Here is a 22,450-nt window from a genome sequence, read left to right as displayed (position 1 = left end):
TAGTACCACCCCCAAATGGTGCAGCACAAGGATGGGAAGGTGTGGTATGATGCCATGGGCTAGTGTTCTTACCTGCATTGAAGTTCACATGGCCCAGGTAGGCTGCGCTGTATGCTGTCATCGGTCTCTGGACAGGACTGGGCTTGGTGACCTTTGTGCAGTCTATGCCACTGGCGTGACATGCATAGCTAGTAGGCATGCACATGGTGAGGACACAGGAAAAATGCTCCAACACAGGAAAAATCCTGCCGGGCTAGATACCCTGCAGGACACACCTAGTGGCCACTTGGTAGGCTGGTGAATGGACTAGAAGCACTTCCCACTTCGAGCCATCACAGATGCAGGGAGTATGAGGCCACAGCAGTAGCCAGGCACCATGAGGCCACAGCAGCATTAGAGGCTCCCCACTGGACATCACACAGCATCTTAAATGGGAAGGCAGGGCAGCGCACCAAGGAAATAGCTGACTGTGGGGCATGACATGCCCCACTGGCAGCAGGTGGGGCAGCGCGACCTGGCAGAAGTAGCCTCATGATGTGGCCAATCCCCACAGGAAGCACAGCATACCGGAAAGGAAGGCGTGCCCACATGGCTGCAAGATGTGCATGTGCACCACCGTGCACTGGGCCCAAGAAATGGGAAAGGCTGGTGGAAGTACCGGCCACATGGAGTTCAGTGGCACTGGTCACTGCAAGCGACTGAGGCAGCAAGCGTACAGGTGAGTGAGAGCCCGCTTGTTGCCCATGGTTGGGTTGGTGGCACCATGTTAGTGCTAGGCCCAACCTCTGGAGTGTAATAATCACACCAACACAGGTAACATGGTACTGTCAACTAATAACGAGGCAGACTGTCCAGGGCCTTTTTATTAACGCTGCAGTGACGTCACTGCAGCATCCATTATAGTCAACAGTGACGGGGTCCATTATTCAAAACTCCCTCAGGAAATATATATATTGGGATGACTCATCCCAAAATAACAACTATGAACATATTTGAATTCAATATAGCATCTAGCATTCTTTATACTACATTTGCTATTCATTTCATTTCATTCACTTCATTATTGGCCTAATATTCATGGTTTCTAGATACTGATAATAAAATTTTCTAAACTCTTGAAACTTGAGAGATCCATCATATTTTCTTGATTGGCCAGGACACAATAATTCACCAATTTTGTAAATAACTTTATTTACGGACCATGGTTTTTATTGTTGTGTCATCTCTTTTTATTTTGATATTGGTAGCTTACAGCCTATAGCTCATTTTAATAGGCGCGCCATTGGTAAATATCCGGGCTTCATAACTCCAATGCAAGTCTGCTTTTCATGTTTATGACTTTATTATTTAAAGCACATTCGAAACGAGGACTTTTTTCTGGGATTTTTGAAACTTCGGAATGGCCAGAACATGGAACCTGACTTTAGAGCTAAATTCTTAAATCTATACTTGTCATTGTTTCTACATTTCTATGTCTTTTATGAATGCTATGAGGACACATGCCCTGAGCATTTTGGACAAGTCTTTCCTGTGTTTGCACCTGCACACTTAGCTTGCCACTTGTCTGTGGCCTTCAGTTCCTGCTTGTTCCAGGCTAATCCAGTGACACCGCAGATGCCAAGGTTTTCTCCCCTGGGTCTTTCCTGACTGGATTTTTTCACTCATCATTCTTCCCAACAACAGAAGCCCTGCCCTGCCCACCCCAGGACCAACTTAATGCAGGCTGCAATGTCTGAGTGACAATTTACCTGCCACTGAACACACACTAGCTTACGACCAGCCCCCCCCGAAACACACCACAGACACCACCTGAACAAGAAAAAGAACTCAAATGTGCCCTTGTCAACACATGTTTATTATGCAATCAGTGAACAGAATTATGGGACCTCCTCACCACCATGGCACCAGACATCATCTTCCTCACTGAGCCCTGTTTCAAACCCACATTCGCCCCAGACATTGCCACAGCGATTCCTTCTGGATATAAAATCACTCCCAGGACTGCACCAACAAGCCAGGAGGAGGAACACCCATCATCCACAAAAATACCATACAGTGTACTACCACCACCGACAATACCACCACGCCCATGGAATATCTCAACTTCAAGCTTCAAACAGATGTCAAGACAACAATCAGAGACACCCTCACATACTGACCCCCAGGCCCACGCTCCAGCATCTACAACAAAATCGCCGACTTTGTTGTACCCCTAGCTTCAGACTCCAAGGACTACATCTTCCTCTGTGACCTAAATTTCTACATCACCGACCCCAAACACAATGCATACCTCTTCAAAGGTATGAGCAGCCTCAGAATGACCTAGATTGTTCACGACCCTACATACACCACAGGACACACACTGGACCCAATTTTCACCTCCAGCACCCACGTCAAATACACCATGTCACAGAACTCACATGGACTGATCACTCCATCATCCACTTCAGCATCTTAAACTCCACACTGCCACCCCAACATGACCAATGCCCCCTACCAGAGGTGGAACAAAATCATTGAAATAAGCTGGATGAATGCTCTCAACACCTTTGTCCCTGCTACCGCCACCAACCTCGGAAAGGGAAGGAAAAACATCAATGCCTGGATCACCAATCATGTAGACAGCATTGTCCCCATCAAGAGAAACATCCAGAGAAAATCCTTCAAAAAGGCCTGCTGGTACACCCAAGAACTCAGCACAGTGAAATGAGACAGCAAACAGTTGGAGAGGAGATTGTGGACCGCCACCACCTCAGATCTCCCTCAACTTCTACCACTGTATGCTGAGGGCAAAAAAGAAGACAGCCCTAGCTGCATGCATCGAAACCAGCTCCAACAATACGACGGAACTTTCAACTTCGCTAAGGAATTTTCCAACCCGGCGGCCAGCAAAAACAACATCACACTCTCACAGGAGCTTTGCAACAGCCTTACACACTTCTTCCACGACAAGATTACAACCACATACCAAAACTTCGAACCCCAACCCACACCTACCGACTTCCTCAACAACACGAACCAAACACTGATCACCTGAAACATTTTCTTCACCCAGGACCACCTCCCCCATGAAATCCATTCACTCTGGGGTTTCTACAGACTCATGCCCGCATGTTGAACCTCGAAAATCAAAGGCTCGGCCAGGAATTCATCACCATACTCAACACCTCTATAACCACCACAACATTTCCTGATGCCTGGAAACAAGCCAACGTCAGACTGCTACTCAAAAATCCCTCTGCCGACGCCAGTGAGCTCAAATAGTACAGGCCAATCTCCCTGCTCCTATTCCCATCAAAGGTACTGGAAAAGATCATCAACAATCAACTCATGACACACCTGGAGCAGAACCAGCTACTTGACGCCTCCCAATCAGGCTTCTGCAGCAATTACAGCACCAAAACCACCCTGATCACAGCCACCAATGACATCCGAACCCTCCTCCACTGAAGAGAAACAGCAGTTTTTGTCCTCCTCTACCTCTTGGCAGCCTTCGACACCATATCCCACCATACACTGATCAAAAGACTCCAACACATCAGCATCCAAAGAGAAGCGCTCAGATGGATCACCTCCTTCTTCACCAGAAGAACCCAGAGGACCCACCTTTCACCTCTGAAACCAAGGAGATTACTTGCAGTGCCCCTCAGGGCTCAACCCTCAGCCCCATGCTCCTCAATGCATATATGACCCTGTTGGTGACCATCGTCAGATCACATGGTCGCAACATAATTTCCTATGCAGATGACACCCAACTTATCCTCTCACTCATCGATGACCCTACCACCACCAGAACCAACTTCCACAGATGCAGACCAAACATTGCAGACTGGATGAAGAACAACTGCCTGCAGTTGAATACATACAAGAAAGAGGTAGTGATCTTTGGCAACAGCGGCAACACATGGAATGACACCTCATGGCCATCAGACTTAGGCCCCGCACCCACTCCCTCCAACCACACCAGAAATCTTGGAATCATCTTTGACAAAAAGCTCACTGTGAAATCACAGATAAACTCCATCTCCTCCTCCTGCTTCCTCACTCTGCGTATGCTACATAAGATCTTCAAGTGGCTACCCCTACACATGAGACACACCATGACACAATCCCTCATCAACTGATTGGACTACGGCAATGCCCTCTACATAGGAATTGAAACACACCTTCTACAGAAACTTCAGGCCATAAGGAATGCCGCAGACAGACTTATCCCCGACGAACCCACATCACATCCCCTCGTCGGGAAACTCCACTGGCTCCCGGTACAGAGGAGATGCCAATTCAAGCTGCTGACCCACACACAGAAGGCTCAATACAACCAAGACCGGCCTACAGTAACCACTGCCTGAACTTCCACCAACCCTCGAGAAGACTAAGCTCTGCCTCCCTTTCACTTAACCATACTCCCCACATCTTCCGAAGCAGAAATGGAGGACACTCCTTCTCCCACATCACAGCAAAGACCTGGAACAGCTTCCTCATGCACCTCTGGATCATCACCTCCCTTCTGGAATTTTGAATGACACGCAACACCTGACTATTCTAAAAAGTCACTGGGGCCTGCAAGAGCCTAGATAACCTATCAGGTGACTAGTCGTGCTTTCTAAATCCTTACTGATTGATTGATTTTGTCTGCTTTTCAACTGCTTGTGTGGTTTTTAATACAAATTTGCCTTAATGGCGTGTAACTAATGCTGCAGCTGTACTGATGGAATTCACTTCTGTTGTTTAGAATATTAACTGATACAAATACATGGGCATACACATCTAATCGTGCCTTTGGCAATATTGTTTTGTTCTTTCTGTTTTGTTTATTCATAAATGGTTTGAGGGGTTACAAATACAAACTCAGCTAAATGGCATTAGTAAATGCCACGACTATACTGCTCGTAATTGTTCACAACTCTTAAATTCAATATTCATTGTCATCACAACATGGGCTTATACATTCAATCATTCAACAATGTATTAGTGGCTGTTAGAGTGGTGGGTTCTGCCTTGCTTACGTGTACATTATAGCCAACCAGAAACCCCATTTCTTTGTACTCAAAACACAATGCCTTTGGGATAAGGCTGTCTGCTTATGCCAAGCTACCACGGGGTTGAGCACAGTTTATCTAAAGTGTGTATCCCCCTTACCCTGACTAGAAGTAAGAGTCCCTACTTGGACAAAGGTAGCTACCTCTGCCAATTAGCGATCCCAATTTCTAACAGTTGCATTGATTTTACGTTGCCTGTACTTATTGGTAATACACATCGAATGCGTTGCAAGTAAATTCTCAGTGTGCTTGTTTTGTTCATGGCACCAAACTTACATTGAATATAGCTATTTACATCACTGACACAATAGGTGGCTGGGTATGCCCATGTGAGGTATTTGACTGCACCCTATAGGGTTGCGGATTCCATGCAATCCATTGGATCTTGAGACCAACATACAGATTTGAATGGTGACTTCTGTCAATTGCCAACAGTATGTTTTACATGCCTCAAATGCAACATTTATTTTAAACTCTTGATTCTAATTCTTTTTCAGCCCCTACATGTCTATTTAACCCACTGACATCCCCTTTCTTTTATAGAGGTCATTGGTACGTCACTCGCTGACAGGCTACATCATACAGATACTCATTGAGGGAGCTTGGCCGTCTGGGATGTTGGCCCTCTGGGATGTTTAATACTGTGGGATGCAAATACGGATTTGATTTTTTGATTGAAAACTTGCTTACAACTTTGTTGCAGCACTTATTTCAATTATAATTTTTTGGAGATTAGTTTCAACCACTTTTATGTTTATTTTATTCAGATACATAACTCCTTATCAAAGGGGTCCTTAACACATCTATTGTTAACAGATTGTTTTGTTCATATTGATGGCCACAGAATTTTGATTGATTCCATATTTCTTGACTGGGAAGTTGCAGAGACTTACCTGTTTTCACTCAGTAAGTTTTCACAATTGTCTTGTCTTGCCACTTGGAGTTTTTCCTACATTTCTGAATGTGACCATTTGGAAATAAACCTAATTCTTTTTATAATTTTTTTTCTGAAGAACTAATTCAGACAACAAAATGTTTTTTTTCCGTAGAGTATCATGCTACACATTTGTTTGGTAAAACTAGCTTTTTTACATTTTTCATTTTTGCATCCCTGTGACGAAACTATATTTAGATATTACATTTCACTCTTTCTAGGGTGGCCTGCCTGTTCTTTTCCCTTTTTCCTAGGGATCATGGGTATTATGCTTTTTCACTCACATTATGTATCCTTATGATCACTGATACTCAACCTTCACTCAACCTTCACTCTTATCGTTATTTCCAATACACTGATTGTTTCTTCACTCACTCTGTTTGAATTTGTTGGTTCGGTCTCTTGAGCACATGATTGGGTGTGATTTGGTGCACAATGCGTTTGAATATCTTTCCTGTTTTTTAAAATCGCATAAGAAAGAAAAGTTGTTTATTGTTCATAACTGATTTATTATTAATTTCTGAATATGTTTGTACATTTTCTATACCTTTTTTAACAGCCCTGAGGAAGTCATATTCAAGATGAAACATGTGTTGGCTGTATTGAACACACCTGGGCAATTATGTTTGTGATTACATGTTGATATTTCTCCCCTGTAAATGGGATAGATCCATTTTTAATGTCTATTGGATCATTATACGTGTACTATCCATTCACTCATATTATTGAATTCCTGTGTAATACATTTTCATCAGAAAAAAATAATTTTGTATGTTTTATATCCATGAGAATGTTGTCAATAAATCAATTTTTCTTGCCATCAAATTAGGTTTTGATTTGTTTTTATGAAATTTGGTTTGAGCTCCAGACACTTATCAAAAATATGAAAATTACTTGTTTTACAATTCACTGATCACTAATAGAGACCAATGGGCAAGCCCAACTGTCCCCTGGGCTTATTGTTGCCAGAGTAAATTCAGTGAGGACACTTGATATTAAACAACAAGTTTTACGTTGTTCCCTTTCATTAATTCTCAGGCCTTCACAATTTGGACCTTAAATACAGTAGATTATAAATTACTCCACTCAGCTGTAGCACATTTGATTAAGTAGAAGTTAACACTGATCAACTACCACTCCACCATTATTTGTTAATGGAGGCATAGTCTTCAGTTGTCACAGTAGGAAGACTCAAGCACATAGATGAGAAAATGAACAGGAATTAATATTAGATCTATTTATCAGAACCTCCCAGTTCTTCCTTTCAAACTACTGTCAATCCTGGAGCCACTTCCTTAACAAAAGAATGTACATGACACAAAACAGATACACCAGCCACAGGGTAGTCACAGATTCACAGACCAATTGTTAGACTTGGGGGTCTCCAGTTGGCACAGGTATGCACTTGTGACAAATAGGGTCCCTCTCCTCTAGTCAGGGTACACTCCTAAAATAACCCCTGCTCACCCCCTTGGTAGCTTGGCACGAGCAGGCAGGCTTATCTCAGAGGCAGTGTGTAAAGCATTTGTGAACACCCACAGTAATCAAGTGACAACACTACAAATGGACACCACACAGGTTTTATATCAAAAGTATGTATTCTTTATATAAATTTATCACAAGACCATTAAACGACAAAAACACACAATACTGTTACTTTAGATGGTAGAATTTTGCTTAGTTCTCTTAAGTTCTTAAATGCGACACTTTAAGTCAATGTACCTTTTAGATGCGATACGCAGGGCAACGAAAGTGTTGCAACGATGTTGATGTGATGAAGTTTTTGGTGCAAAGAAATAAAGACGTGAAGATCTTCCAGATGCGGTACGCTTCTCCGATGTTGCGAGAAGACTCGACTCGATGCTTCAACTGCAGCGGTGACACCCTTTACGCAATGCGACGACAGCGGCCTTGGCAGCGACACTCTTCTCCGATGTTTGCGAGACGCTTCCGCTCGATGCGATGTTGCAGCGGCGACACTCCTTTACACGATGCGACGACAGCCGCTCCGACGGCGGCACGCTTCTCCGTGTATGCGAGCCGCTTTTCTTGATGCGGTGCAATGTGACAACTACGATGGCTGCGATGACGACATGCTTCTTCCTCGATGCGAGACTCTTCTCTTGATGCGGTGCAATGCGTCAGCTATGATGGCTGCGATGGTGACACGCTTCTTCGGCGTTGCGAGACACTTCCTGGATGATGCGAGACGCTTCCGCTCGATGCGATGCTGCAGCGGCGACACACTTTACGAGATGCGACGACAACAGCTCTGACGGCGGCACGCTTCTCCTTCTTGAGTCACGCTTCCAGCTCCTTGCGACACGCAGTCCCTCAGAAGGCCCAACAACAGCAGCAGGCACTTCCGAAGAATTCTGGGGAGCTGGGGGGTGAAGTCTGTTGTTCCTGAGACTTCAACAGGAGGCAAGCTCTTTTCCAAGCCCTTGGAGATCCTTCACAAGTTGAGCAAAAGTACACACAAAGTTCCTTTCTTCTCTCTTTGGCAGTAAGGCAACCACTGCAGGCCAATCCCCCAGGTTCAGGGATGGTTTCCTCCTCAGCTTCTTCTGGTTCCTCCCTCAGCAGAGGTTCTTCTTGTTTTCCCAAAGTGATCTAAATTCTTGGGATCAGGGTCCCAATATTTATACCCCAAAATCCTTTGGCCTCTGAGGGCAGAGGGGCCTTTGTCCAGTCCAAACCAGTTCCTGAGAACTCTGTTTACCAGACTTCTCCTTTCCTTTCACAGTGTAGGGCAGAAACATTAGACGCCCCACAGGAGGTGGAGCCAGCATTGTGGAAGGCAAGTACAGCCCTGGAGCACTTTGTTGACAGGATTCCTTCTCTCCATTCACTGTGCAGGGCAGAGACATCAGCCGCTCCCCAGGAGCATTGTGGAAAGCAGGCACAGCCCTATTCAGGTCCCAGGTGCAACTCATCCCACCCATCTAGATGCAGACTCATCATGTCTCTTGGAATTCCCCAGCCCTGTCACTCAAACTCCAGACAAAGGAATACACAGCCTAGCAGAGGCAGGTTTGAATGGTTAGACAAGAAAATGCCTTGTCATTTTCAAACACAGAATGTTAAAACCAACTTCACTAAAAGATGTATTTTACCATCCTGAGTTCAGGCATACTAAATTCAAATTTCTACCATGTTCTCTGAGTCAGTTAAGATTATAAGATGAAATAACCAAACTGCCCATTCTGGCCTATGGAGAACAGGTAGCCTTGCAATAGTGAAAAACGAAAATGGCTGTTAGAACATGCCACACACATCAGGGCATGTCCTACCTTATCTTTACAATGCACCCTGCCCTTGGGCCTACCATATGGGTGTCTGATATGAAAAAAAGGGAAGGTTTAGGGACTGGCAAGTGGGTGCACTTCCCCAGTCAGCATGAAAGTACCAGACTGCACGCAGGCTCTGCAATGGCAGACCTTAGACACATTTTTACAAGCTGCTTCTGTGGGTGGCACAACCAGTGCTGCAGGCCCACCAGCAGCATTTGGATTTACAAGCCCTGGGCACTCCTGGTGCACTGTACTAGGGTCTGACAGGTAAACCGAACCAACCAATCATGGAATCACTAATACGTACAATAATTTACAATAGGGAGAGCATATGCACTTTAGCACTGATCAGCAGTGGTAAAGTGCCCAGAGTCATAAAACAGCCAACAACAGGTCAGAAAAAATATAGGAGGAAGGCAAAAAGTTCAGGGATGACCCTGCAAAAAGGGCCAAGTCCAACAACAATGTATCACAGATCTTCTCCACCAAGAAGACAGAAGGAGCTTAACAACACATGACCATAAAAAGAAGGAAACACACATACACACATGCAACACATGGCCACTAAAAGAAACTGTACCACGTGTCAACTTGTTTGCACCAAGTGTATCGTGCTGATCAATCAATCAATCAATCAGGGGTTTGTAAAGTGCGCTACTCACCCATGAGGGTCTCAAGGCATTGAGGGGGTGGGGGGGCAGCTCCGGATCAGTCGAAGAGCCAGGTCTTGAGGTCCTTCCTGAACGTGTGCAGGGTCGGTGAGCATCTGATGTTCACCGGGAGCTCGTTCCAGGTTTTGGCTGAGATGTCGGACAAGGCTCTCCTGCCTGTTCTGTGTCTGCGGATGCGGGGGACCTCTGCCAGGACAAGGTCGGTGGAGCGGAGGTTCCTCCTGGGTACGTAGAAGGATACTCTCTCATTGAGGTATTTGGGTCCGATGTTGTGGAGGGATTTGTAGGCGTGGGTGAGGAGTTTGAAGGTGACCCTCTTCATAATGGGGGAGCCAGTGGAGGCCTCGTAGGTGTTGGGTCATGTGGTCATGGCGCGGTGTCTCGAGGACGAGTCTGACTGGGGCATTCAGGATGGTCTGGAGTCTGTGCAGGAGAGTTTTGTTGATTCCAGCGTAGAGGGTGTTGCCGTAGTCTAGTCTGCTGGTGATGAGTGTGTGGGTGACTGTCTTTCTGCAGACGGAGGGGATCCACTTGAAGATCTTACAGAGGATGCAGAGGCAGTTGAAACTAGTGGAGGCCACGGCGTTGATCTGGTGGTTCATGGCGAGGGAGGAGTCGAGGATGATGCTGAGGTTCCGAGCGTGGTCTGTAGTGGTGGGTGGGCTCCCGAGGGCTGAGGGCTACCAGGTGTTGTCCCAGACGGTGGTGCAGGGACTGAGGATGAGGACCTCAGTCTTCTCTGAGTTTAGCTTCAGGCAGCTGTCCTTTATCCAGGCTGCCACGTTCTTCATGCCTTCCTGGAAACAGAGACTGGTGGCTTCGGGATTCTTCGTGAGTGAGAGGATGAGCTGTGTGTCGTCTGCATAGGATAAAATGCTGATCCCGTGCTGTCTGGCGATGGCGGCAAGGGGGGCCATGTAGATGTTGAAAAGCGTGGGGCTGAGTGAGGATTCCTGGGGCACTCCGCAGTTGATTTCCGTGGGTTTGAAGTTGAAGGGCGGGAGTCCTCCTCTGGGCTCTGCCGGAGAGGAAGGGTTGGATCCAGTCGAGGGCGGCTCCTTGAATTCCCGCGTCGTGCAGTCTGGCTGCGAGATTGTGGTGTGAAACAGTGTTGAAGTCTGCGGAGAGGTCTAGAAGGATGAGGGCTGCGGTGTGTCCCTGTTCGAGTAGCATGTGGATGTCGTCAGTGTCGGCAAGGAGGGCAGTCTCGGTGCTGTGGTTGCCGCAGAATCCTTACTGGGAGGCGTCGAGGATGGAATTCTCTTCTATGAAGGTGGTCAGCTGGGTGTTTATGAGTCTTTCGGTGACTTTGGCCGCGAAGGGGAGAAGAGAGATAGGCTTGTAGTTTTTCAGGTCCGTCCGGTCGGCTGAGGGTTTTTGAGAAGAGGTTTTACTTCTGCTTGTTTCCAGTTGTCTGGGCAGATGCCGGATCTGAGGGAGGCTTTGATGATGCGCCCTAGTTCGGGTGCGATGACGGTGGTGGCCCTGTGGAAGATGTGCGGTGGGCAGGGGTCATTAGGGGCTCCAGAGTGGGTTTTCTTCATGGTCGCTGCGATGTGTTCGACGGTCGCGGGGTCCCAGGACGTGCTGAGAGTCTGAGACTAGTGTGTTGGTGAGACTCATAATCCACAGGAACTTCAGATTCTGTTAATTTTCTGTATGAACTCCAACACTCGATTAACCTGGCGACACACTCGCATTAATAACCTCAATACTATCAACTTCCATGACTTTAATTCTCTTGATACTTAAAATGTCCTAAATGTCTGTGCACCTAATTGAGATCTCTCTCAACATTCCATCCGCTACCTCCCAACATTCATGCAAATGTTCCCTTGACCGTAAGAACTTCTGTAGCTGGAAAAAGCTGAAGCAACAAGGCCATAGCGTTTTTGTTTACATGACTGCACATATTCACAAATTCTATATTCATTCAATGAAGGCACTTAAGAGTTGGTGTCGTTTTTTAATCGCTGCCAGCACAGGCAGAAACCGGTCCTAGGATGCTTGTTTCCGGTCCAGGGTGGATCTGGCTTGGCAGTTCGGCCTAGACTGTTCCCATGAGGCACAGAGTCAAGACTGATTTGCATATGGCCAGGTCTAAACTGGGGTGGCATGGTGAGCAAAGGAATGATGGATTTAACCCAGATCTCTTGACTGGGGGTGAATGTTTTGATTTGTTCTGCATTCCGTCCATCAATTGTGTGTCTTTAACACAGGCAAACAGGCAGCTTTTTCAGTAAAGACATATTCTGAAATTCCAACCAGTGTAAACTTGCTTTGTTCCAGTAAAAATAATTTCATATGTTATCTAGTGTAATTTGGACAGGTGTAGTACTCAGTCTGCCATACATATGGCTATGTAGCTCTGTTGGTCGCCGATACAGACCAGAGTCTGAGAGATCTAGTAGCAATTTTGATGCTGGATAAGATTCTCTGGTGGAATAGGATTGGTGTCAGCTTAACTCACACATGCTTAGAAGATTTGACCCATACAATGGACAGTAATCTATAGAAAGAGTAGGTTTATGATGTCTGCACCATCTCAAATCATGCATTTGTCATCTGGTTGAACCTTTCTTCATTCCATCACTTAATAAACTGATTAGCTGAAGTAGGCCAATTTTTCTCCAGCTCTACACAGACACTTTTACGTGGCATCAAGTGCCTGGGTTGGATAATGAATTCCAATACGCCCTCATGGGATTTCCGACAGCGAGATTGTTAGAGAGCAGGCTGTTGTCTACTAGTTGTGAGAAGGCCTAACTCATTGGCCAGTTTATTATGAATTACAATGCACAGGCCTATCTACATGTGAGGTCATCATCAAATTGAGTTCCCAGATAGATTTTGTTCCTACCGATGGTAAAAAGATGTACCTTCTCCCTCCAACGACCACAGCCCCAAAATGCTAGTGGACAGTTTCAATGGTTGCCTTTTAAGGATAAAATACAAAGTGTGTGCAGAGTACATGAAGATCTATTATCATGTCTGTCTTTAAATGTTTGTGCACCTTTTCAGGAAATACTAGCTTTTCTCACCTTTTTCTGGAAATAGTAGCTTTTCTCACACCTTGGGAGGCAATTTTTTTGTAGCAATGCATTTCTCCCTGCTTTTGTCGCTTCACATGACATATGTTCAGGTCATGGGCAGAAAGAGGCAAGAAGTGTAGTTGAAATCTATAAAAAGTAAGGGCCATATTTATGTAGAAGTGACACAATGCAGCAAGACAGCCTGCTGTGCTGTGCTGCGTGACAGGGAATGGGCAGAACTGTGCTGTATTTAACATAATACAGAGCATGTCTGTCTTTTCCCAGCCCCTGCGCACAATGTGCTGTCTAGCTCCAACGCAAGCACTCTTGTACCATAGTGCAAGGGTACCTGTGGTGTAAGCAAGATTGTTTCATGTAGGAAGGGACACCTTTCTCCACAAAAACAATCCTGAGAGCCATTTTGTAGCACACATAGAAAGAGGAAAAATTAGGAGAAATAAAGATATTTCTGCTTGTTATGCCTGTCCTGGGAAGGTGTAGCATTTTGGTGCATTCCCAGGTCTCCCAGTCATGGTAAATCTGGAAATGCATCAACATCATGGGTGCTGTGTGGGAACACCCAGAGTATTGAAATGCTGTGGTTTACGCTGCGTTACTCTGGATTTATCAAGCCATGCAGGGTCATGCAAGGGCCTTGCTTGGCTTGACAAATTGCATCTTAGGGGTTGCGTCGCTTTTGCACCATGTTGAGTAGCGAAAAAGCGATGCAATCCCTTGATAAATGTGGCCCTGAGTTCAAGTAATGACCAGCCCGAGTTAAGCGCAACTTTGCCCACAAAAAAATAGATTTTCAATTATGGCAAGTACTCCCTCCATTTGAAATGTGAACAGGTATGGATTTCTTAATGGTTCAATATGTGATATACCACGCACACAAGTTCCCCCAAAAAAATTCACAATTTTTGATGGTATTAAATGTCAAAATGTTCTGGGCGTGCTGGGAGGAGTCGTCCTCTAAACCAAGACGTAATAATACATGCACCAGTTGCACCACTCAGAGCTGAGTGGTGTCCCTCCTAAAGCGCAACCACTTGTAGGCGACGACGTCGCAAATCCAAAGTAAACCAAAAGTTTGTAGAAATGTGAAAATCAGTGTTTTATTGTTAATAGTTCATCATGGAATAATCTTCATTGTAATCATGAGATTGTCCAAAGATTTGAAGTATCAAAGATTCAGATTATTTGGAGCAGCTGAAGAATGAACCCCAATGCATTTCGGGTATAGAATTACCCTTCATCGGGAGGAGAGATCCTGAAAAAACGTAAAAGTAGGAGTAAATTGAAACGACCGTTTAAAACAGACTAATGTTTGTCGTGTTGGTGCCTTGTAGCTGTAAACCGCAATCGTGTGTATTAATAAAAGGAAAATAGCCCGTTGAATCAAGAGCAAAAAGAGAGCAAAAAGTGTCGACTGCCCGTGTCAAAAAACACCAATGTGCTGCCAACTGATAAAACCGTTTAGTTTATCCACGTTTTAAGGTGTTACCCGATGTTACGATAGTTGGGAAAAGTGTATGGATTTCTTAATGGTTCACATCAGAGGCGCAACTAGAGCCAAATTTCGGGGGGGGCTAAGCAAAAATTTCGGGGGGGCTGAACTTTAAGCAATCGGCAGAGTGGCGCTGCAGGGGCTCTTAGAAGGGGTGAAACAACAGCGAGGCCTCATTGACATGCAAATGGTCTTTTAAAGACCTGTGAAGTGCTCGGGTGCGGCTGCTTTTTTGCCCGGGAAGCTGTCTCATCCCGGGCTGCCACACACGACGGGGGGGGGGGGGGCTGAAGCCCTTTGAGTCCAATGGGTGTTGCGCGCCTGGTTCACATCTCTAATGCCAACCGATCGCCAGATATTCTGGTGTACATAGTCCTCTCCTGTCTCAAACTCTCTTCTTTAGGAAGAGTAAAGCCACGCCATTCAGTCCCAGAGCAGGCGTGTGACGAAACGCATTTAGCGCCCTTGGCACTTACTTACAAAGGTAACTGAAGACAACAGCCAATGTACGTCTTCATGGGACGGGGCAGAGGGATCAGAGGCCAGATGCCGCAAGGGACCACACACCGACAGCTCTACACGTCTCAAGCAACACTCAGGGCAGCAGCACTTACTTAACCAGCGATTGAGGCAGAAAGAACGGGCCAGGGAGAGTTCTAGACGTGACGCGTTACTCGTCCCATTTCACCTAGTTTCCATACACTATGCAAAAAAGCCTTCAAAATAAGCTTTCTACGACCTGATTCAACCGGTCGCAAAGGTGCAAGGGGCAAGCCCCGAGCAAAACCTTCAAGAGAACATTCCAATGACAAAGAGGCTCTTATTGGAATGCGGTCCCACACCTGACAAGCATCAGGTTTTTCAACGTCTGATACAGCTCGCCAGTTGTCGCCATCATCGAGGTTGACTAGGGTTTACAGCACGCATAACACAGCTCAGCCAAATTTAAAGACGTTTTCATTGTCACTGCATGCTGTTATGTATTCAGAATGCAGTGCCATGAAATGAAAGGAAAAAACGAATTCACAATGAATCAAGTGTTGATTAATGAGTACATCCTTTGATCATGTCTGATAATCTTTCCTAAAAAATGACATGTACATGACAGTGGCTTCATGTTAGAAGTAAACAAGGTACAGAACAAAGGGACTTTCCGTCGTCTAAAAAAAGAATATAAATCGAAGCCCTATGCCAAAAGACCTTGAACTATGAGGCAGCTTTAAATGCCACCCCATGAACGCCACCCATGGCCCTTAACCTCTGAACTCAAAGTTCCCCTCCTGTATTACCACCTCGCCTTACCTAGATACGTAGGACTGGTTAACAAGTGTTACTTTAAAAATAGTATGAGTGTTAATATTTATTGTGTTACTCTCATTCATGTGTGCCCAGTCTCTGTGAAGCAGTGGGCACTACACCACGCACCGTTTCCATTGTGATAGTTAAGTAATATTAATTAATATTTGGGTTCATTTGCACCTTTTTGGTGCCTGCGTGTACCAGTGGGAAGCATATTGCCAAACAGAGACGTTAAGATATTGGTTACTGGCTACACTGTCAGAAAATGCTCACCTCATTGGGGAAAGGATGCGGCGTATAGAGCAGAGCTGCCAACTTTGGAACTGCGGAACTCGGGGGCATATTAACAAGCCAGGCGATAAAATTATCGCCGCTTTAGCGGCAGAAAACTGCCGCTAAAACGGCGATAATGGGCTTGATAATATGCTCTATGGAAATCCAATTGAAGCCCATGTTAGATGTGAGGGACATCTAACATGGGCTTCCATTGGAAAGGGCGTGGCACTGAAGAGGTTAAGTGCCTGCTTCTTTTTCCGGCCAGGCTCAGGATTATGTATGATGCCTCATTGTATTTCTTTGACACTCTTGAAACGGCGTAGAAGTGGGCCATGGAACAACAGCAGCTGTAGTTCAACTCACCGCTGGCCGGGGAGGGGTTACTGCCATGGCCAGGGAGAGACAAATGGGGTCCGCCAACACGAGCGCACAGGAGCCCGAAACAACCGCAGGAAGAGGGATCACCTAATACGGCTCTCAGACTCATCATGCATGGAAGCAGGATGTGGAGGAACAAGGCATGGATGTGACAATCGTGACAATAATGGCAAGGCGGGCATGGATGGGCACTGCTGAATTCGAAACGCAGTTGCTCGAGACACCCAAGACTGATATGGGAAACACCGCACTTCTGTCAGAGAATCATGCACTTATCTTGCCAGCAACTCCAGTTCCTACCATGATGATGATCAAGCGGGGAAGTCACAGGACACTAGGAATTCTCCAGTGTAGCACTCTTATAAGGGATTATTTGTTCAGAGCAACAAATGCTTCTGGGATGGAAGAAGTGTGGGGTGGAGGGGCTTGGGGGAAGTTTGAGAGAGTGGTTTTGGCCCTCCTGACAGTTGCTTGCGCAGGTCCTATAGTAAACATTAAAAATACCCCAGCAATGAGCCCGGAAGGGGATAAGTCACAGTCAAGGAGAATCCAGCGACAGACAGCCAAATGCAGGGATTGAAGGTAATGACATTGAATGTTAACAGCCTGCTAGATAGGGTCAAGCAGGGAGCAGTTCTCCGATTTGTCAAGAGACAGGGACCAGGCATAATTGTGTTGCAAGAGATCCAGCTCTTGGGCACTAACAGCCTTCTCCTGACCAGGCATGCTACGGCAGGGTGTTTATTGTGGAGAATGTACGGGCTACCGTGGAGTTGCTATCCTTTTGCATAAATAGGTACTGCTGGTAGTATCCCAAACGGAACCTGACCCAGTATGTAATAGTAGATAGGATGATTGCTGGAAGATACTATATTCTACTGAGTATATATGTCCTACTGACATTAATGGGGGACACTGGTTGAGCTTAAGACCCTTCTGATAGGATTACCGCATGGACATACAATTATAGGGGGAGATTTCAATATGATCATTGACCTAGGGGTGGGTGGAACTTGCAGAATTTGACTCTGCGGAATTCCACAGAATTACACAAACAGTCTCCAAGATTCTGTGGAGTTCGACCAAGGAGCGGAAATAGGCATGTTGCGCGGCTCATGCTGTGATTTAATGCCAACAGCATGTTCCACTCTGAAAAAGCAGCACAAACAGCACCACGTTGTATGCCAGAGGGCTCAGTTACTCAAGTTGAGTTGCTGCCACTCGGATAGATTTTCTACTTTAAAGGTGCAAATGGTAGCGACTGTCTGCATTAGACAAATGTCACCAGATGCCTTCCTAGCAACCGAAAATTGTGCCGCGCTCAGCAACTTACCATTCTAGAGCTGCACGCGAGAAAACATTCCACTAAGCGGCGATTGGCAGATTTGTCCAGAACTTCGCATTGCAAGAGTAATGCATATTCAGCAAAATTCCACCAATTCCATGGGTGGAATGGATATACTGTCCATCCCTACATGGCACCACATGTGGATTGCCCCAAGGCACCACAATCTATTCTGGGAAAGGTGACTTGTATCAGGACCTGGAGTTTCGAGTCGGGACTCAGTGATGCTTGGTGTATTTGTCATCCGTGGGAGGGAGAATTCACACATACCTCAGGGTCCCATTTTTTGTCAGTTGCAACCATAACTCACACAACAGGAGCATTTCATAAAATTCACCCATCGTGACAAGGACCATGGCACCTAATGAACAATGAAGTGGAACACTACCTGTTGCAGCAGCTGAATAGCTTTACAGAATTGAACAAAGGACCACAGAGTACCCTGGTACTGTCTGTAAGGCCGCTAAGGCTTACATGCCAAAGGTGGTGAGGTTCCCATTTTTGGTAATTAGATCGGCAGTTAATGCAACACGTGGTGAAGCTAGAAACACACATAGGGCAATTGGAATAGACGGGCAATAGGGAAGAAACAGGAGGGTGTCAATTAATGATTGACAAGGCATGTTTGCAGCAGCTCTGCCTCAGGGAGGTGTGTCAATGTTGGATTGCACGCATATGAGTTATGTTATGTTATACATTTTGAAAAGGGCGTGGCTGCCTCAGCAGCAGGGTGTGCCAGCTCTAGTTTTGTCAGAAGAGCCCAAAACTGTGAAGAGAGACCAGGGGAAAAGAGAAAAGGCCCAACAGGATACTTAGATGGAAAACAACCAGGTCTTCAGAGATTTCCTAAAGGACAAGTGGTTCCAAGTGCACCTCAAAGGAAGGAGAAGGGCATACCAGAGGACTGGAGCTTTAGCGCGGAAAGACCGGCCACCCACCCTCACTCTTCTAACAATTGGCACACAGGCCAAATTATGATCAGCAGAGGCCAAGGACTGTGAGGGGTGGTACAGCAACAGAAAATTAGATAAAATGGACACCCCTGAAAAAAGAAGATCTTATGGGCCATGCACAGTGCCTTAAACTGAATACGCTTATCCATCTGGGGTCAGTGTAATTTGTGAATAGCATCCACAGCGGAGCAGTACTTAGGAAGGGAAACAGAAACCTTGCCACTGCATTTTGAGCAATCTATAGCCTTCTAATCACAGGCTTGTTTACTCCCAGGTAAAGGATGTTACAATAGTCCAGCCAGGAGAGGATAACAGCCTGAACGATGACTTGACAAATGTGGGGATCAAAAAAAACCAGAATGGGTTTGAGCTCATGTAGCAACCCAAAAAATATGCCTGTCACCACTTTTGCCTGTGCTTCAACGGAAAGGACACAATCAACCCAGATAACTACATTCATAACCACCGACTTGGGACAGGGGGGAGTCCCAAGGGAAGTGAGCCACCAGCAGTCACTCCAGCCCTGCTTACAAGCAGGATTTCCGACTTGCTCGTATTCAGCTGCAAACAGTTAGCCACCATTCATTCTGCAACAGCCATCATAACCTTTTTGGAAATTCAACAAATCTAATAAAGGGGTGCTGGAAAAAGCAAACACAAGCAGGGTGTCGTCAGCGTAAGACACCAACGTGAACCCCAGAGCTTTCACAACCTGAACCAATGGCTGGATGTAAATGTTAAAAAGTGTGGGGCTCAGGGAATAGCCCTGGTGGACACCATGATGTAGAGTGTGCCAGTTGGAGCTAAAAGGCAGGGACACCGCCTGAAAGAAGCGGTCGGCAAGGAAGGAGGTGAACCAAGTGGGGAGATAAGTCCAGTAAACTACTGTACTGGTTAGCTACACATGGGACAGTGATGAGAGTGATCCCAAAGGTGGCTCACCCAACCTGGGTATGGGAGATAGAAGTATGGGATATAGCCAATGCATTTGACAACTACTATAAAACCTTTATGGAAGAAGACAGCAGCCCAGTAGGGAGTCCCTGAGTCCCTTTATCACAGACCTACCACTGGGGTGCCTGTTGGCTTCTGACAAAAGGGACATGAACAACCCTTCACGACAGAGGAGGAGGAGGACATGTCACTATCAGACATGCAGTTTGGTGAAATGTCGGAACCTGACATTTTCCCGATGGAGTATTATCAAAGATTTAGGACAGCACTCATGCCGCTCTTATTGGATATGTACAATAAACACATTGCCAAGGGCCAAATGCCCAAAGGACTAGACCTGGCCACTATAGTGGCACTCTATAAAGAGGGGACAATTCCAGATTACTTGATGCAAAATATCACTTATAAATGGTAAACTCAAAATCCATGCAAAAGTGTTGGCCAACCACTTACTTTGGGTGAGCCCTTACCTGGTGCATGTGGATCAATGTGGTTTTATGCCACAGTGCGGCACCAGACACTCTATCCATAGAGTCCAAACAGCAGTAGCATATAGGGGAACACTTACGAGGGGACAATGTGAACCTATTTGATTTTGAAAAAGGCTTTCATACTTTAGATTGGGACTTTCTGTGGGATGTACTGCTTCATGTGGGCTTCGGGCATACATTTATCTAATATGTTAAGGTAATTTACATTAACTCAGGACACAAGCAACGGCGAACAGCACTTTGTCATACACATTCCCCCTAGAGAGAGATTTACTAGGCATCCCTGGTTCCCCCTGTCTAATATTTGATCTGGATATTAAACCTCTAGCAAAATAGTTAGTTGTGATATACAAATTGAGAGATTCTGGCTGAAGGAAGACATAGAGGACCAAATTGCCCTCAATATTATGGGCAGGGTTGTGGTGTTTAAGATGATGGCATTGCCTCAATTCTTATATGTACTACAAAATTACCCGTCTGGGATTCCTCAAAAATGGTTTAACAAGAACCAAATCCAAAATAAGGTTGTTGCTATGGACAAACCAAGTCCCACCCATTTAATTTGGAAAATGCACCCAATCCACATTTGACTGGGCATGGCAGCAGCTGATGTACGGCTAAACTATTGGGCCTGAATGGATGGATGGAAGACCCAGCTTTCAAGACAGTAATGTCACTCATGAGAGCCAACAATGTAATGATTTGGGTCTATAAAGCTCCTCTCCTGGTCTTGCTGCTGGAGCCGTGGAGAGTGATAGTCTGAACATGGAGGACGGCACTTCATTGAACAGGGTGGATAGAAATATCTAATTGAAGACCCCTTTATGGAAAGGGAGGTGGTTGGGCCAAGCTGCACAGCAAGAAGTTGTCAATAAATGGAACCTGATCGTCAATTTCCAAATAGGGGAAGTATTGCAGGCCTCCCATATGAAAACATTCCAAGACCTATGCATTATTTTGCTGCATGTACTGCATCAGGAAGCCCCTGTAATTTAGTCCGATGATGGCACCAAGAGAACTAGCTATTTCCTCTAGGCTTCGTCTGATCTAGCTGAATTATTTGCATATCACTTACTTGAACCCAGTGAAGCTATGGGTGGCACAAAAGCACCTGATAGCAGCTTTTGTGTGATGCTGGAGGGGGACGCCAACTTCTTTCACATGGTATGGTCCTGCCAGGTAATTTCAAGGTATTGGGAATCCTTCTTTAGAGTTATAATGCAGATGCTGGAACACCCAATTGAGGTTTCAGCGTGACTGGCTCTCCTGGGATTACTTGAGGAACTTGGGGGAAAACAGGGGAGAGCAGGCATGGGTGGGTTTAAATACTCTATTAGCAAAGAAAGAAATTGTGCAAACCTGGAACTTTTTTACTATTCTGAATATTGAAGTGTGGTGTAGGGCAATGGGCTGGTGCGTCAAAATGGAAGAGCCAATCTATACCATGAGGTGTTGCACCCGTAAACATAAAATAATCTGGAGCAAATGATGGGAGTTCTGTGGGTTAGTTTAAATGCAGAACTTTGGCTGTGTTTGCAACTCCTTAAAGATCTGTACTTCACCATGTGCGCTGTACTTACTGTTGTTAGTGTTTTGGAAAAAGAGCAATAAAAAATCTTGCTATTTAAAAAAATGACATTAAGAATAATAAACAGTTTGAAAATTTAAATTACCAAATATATCTTTACAATAACATATATTACAATTTAAAAAAATTAACCATCAATAATAACATTAAAATAAAAAACTTTGTGTAATAAAATGTAAGGCAAACATGAATGAACATTAACCCCTTCAGTGCCATGCCCTTTCCCCCTCCTGTGCTGGGCGTTGCACTAGTGGGTGGGGTTCATGACGAGATAGTCTCGTCATGGGCACAGCGCAACCGTGCTCCATGACGAGACTATCTCGTCATGGGCACTGAAGAGGTTAATAACCAACAAAAATAAACAACACTAACAATATTCAGACTGAAAAAGAGTCAGATTAACTAATCTAACTCCAATTCAAGCAAAAATAGAAAAAGACTTAAGCTATTGAGGTGTTAGATTTAATAATCCCACTTCAATGTAAGCAAAAGCAGAAAACCCGTTGGACTTTGGAGGGGTTTCATTTCCTACTCCCACTCCAACTTAACCAAAAGCAGGGAACGTGTTTGACTGAAAGGGTTAGAATTACTATTGGGCCTCCCATCTAAACAAGCATTTGCCATGCAATCGGTCTCGCCTTTGGGACCTTATATCTATTTAGCTATACAGCACATTACCCTCGG

The sequence above is a fragment of the Triturus cristatus genome, chromosome 7 (assembly GCF_964204655.1).
Source record: "Triturus cristatus chromosome 7, aTriCri1.1, whole genome shotgun sequence".
Classification (NCBI taxonomy): Eukaryota; Metazoa; Chordata; class Amphibia; order Caudata; family Salamandridae; genus Triturus; species Triturus cristatus.
Note: the sequence above shows the minus strand (reverse complement) of the source record.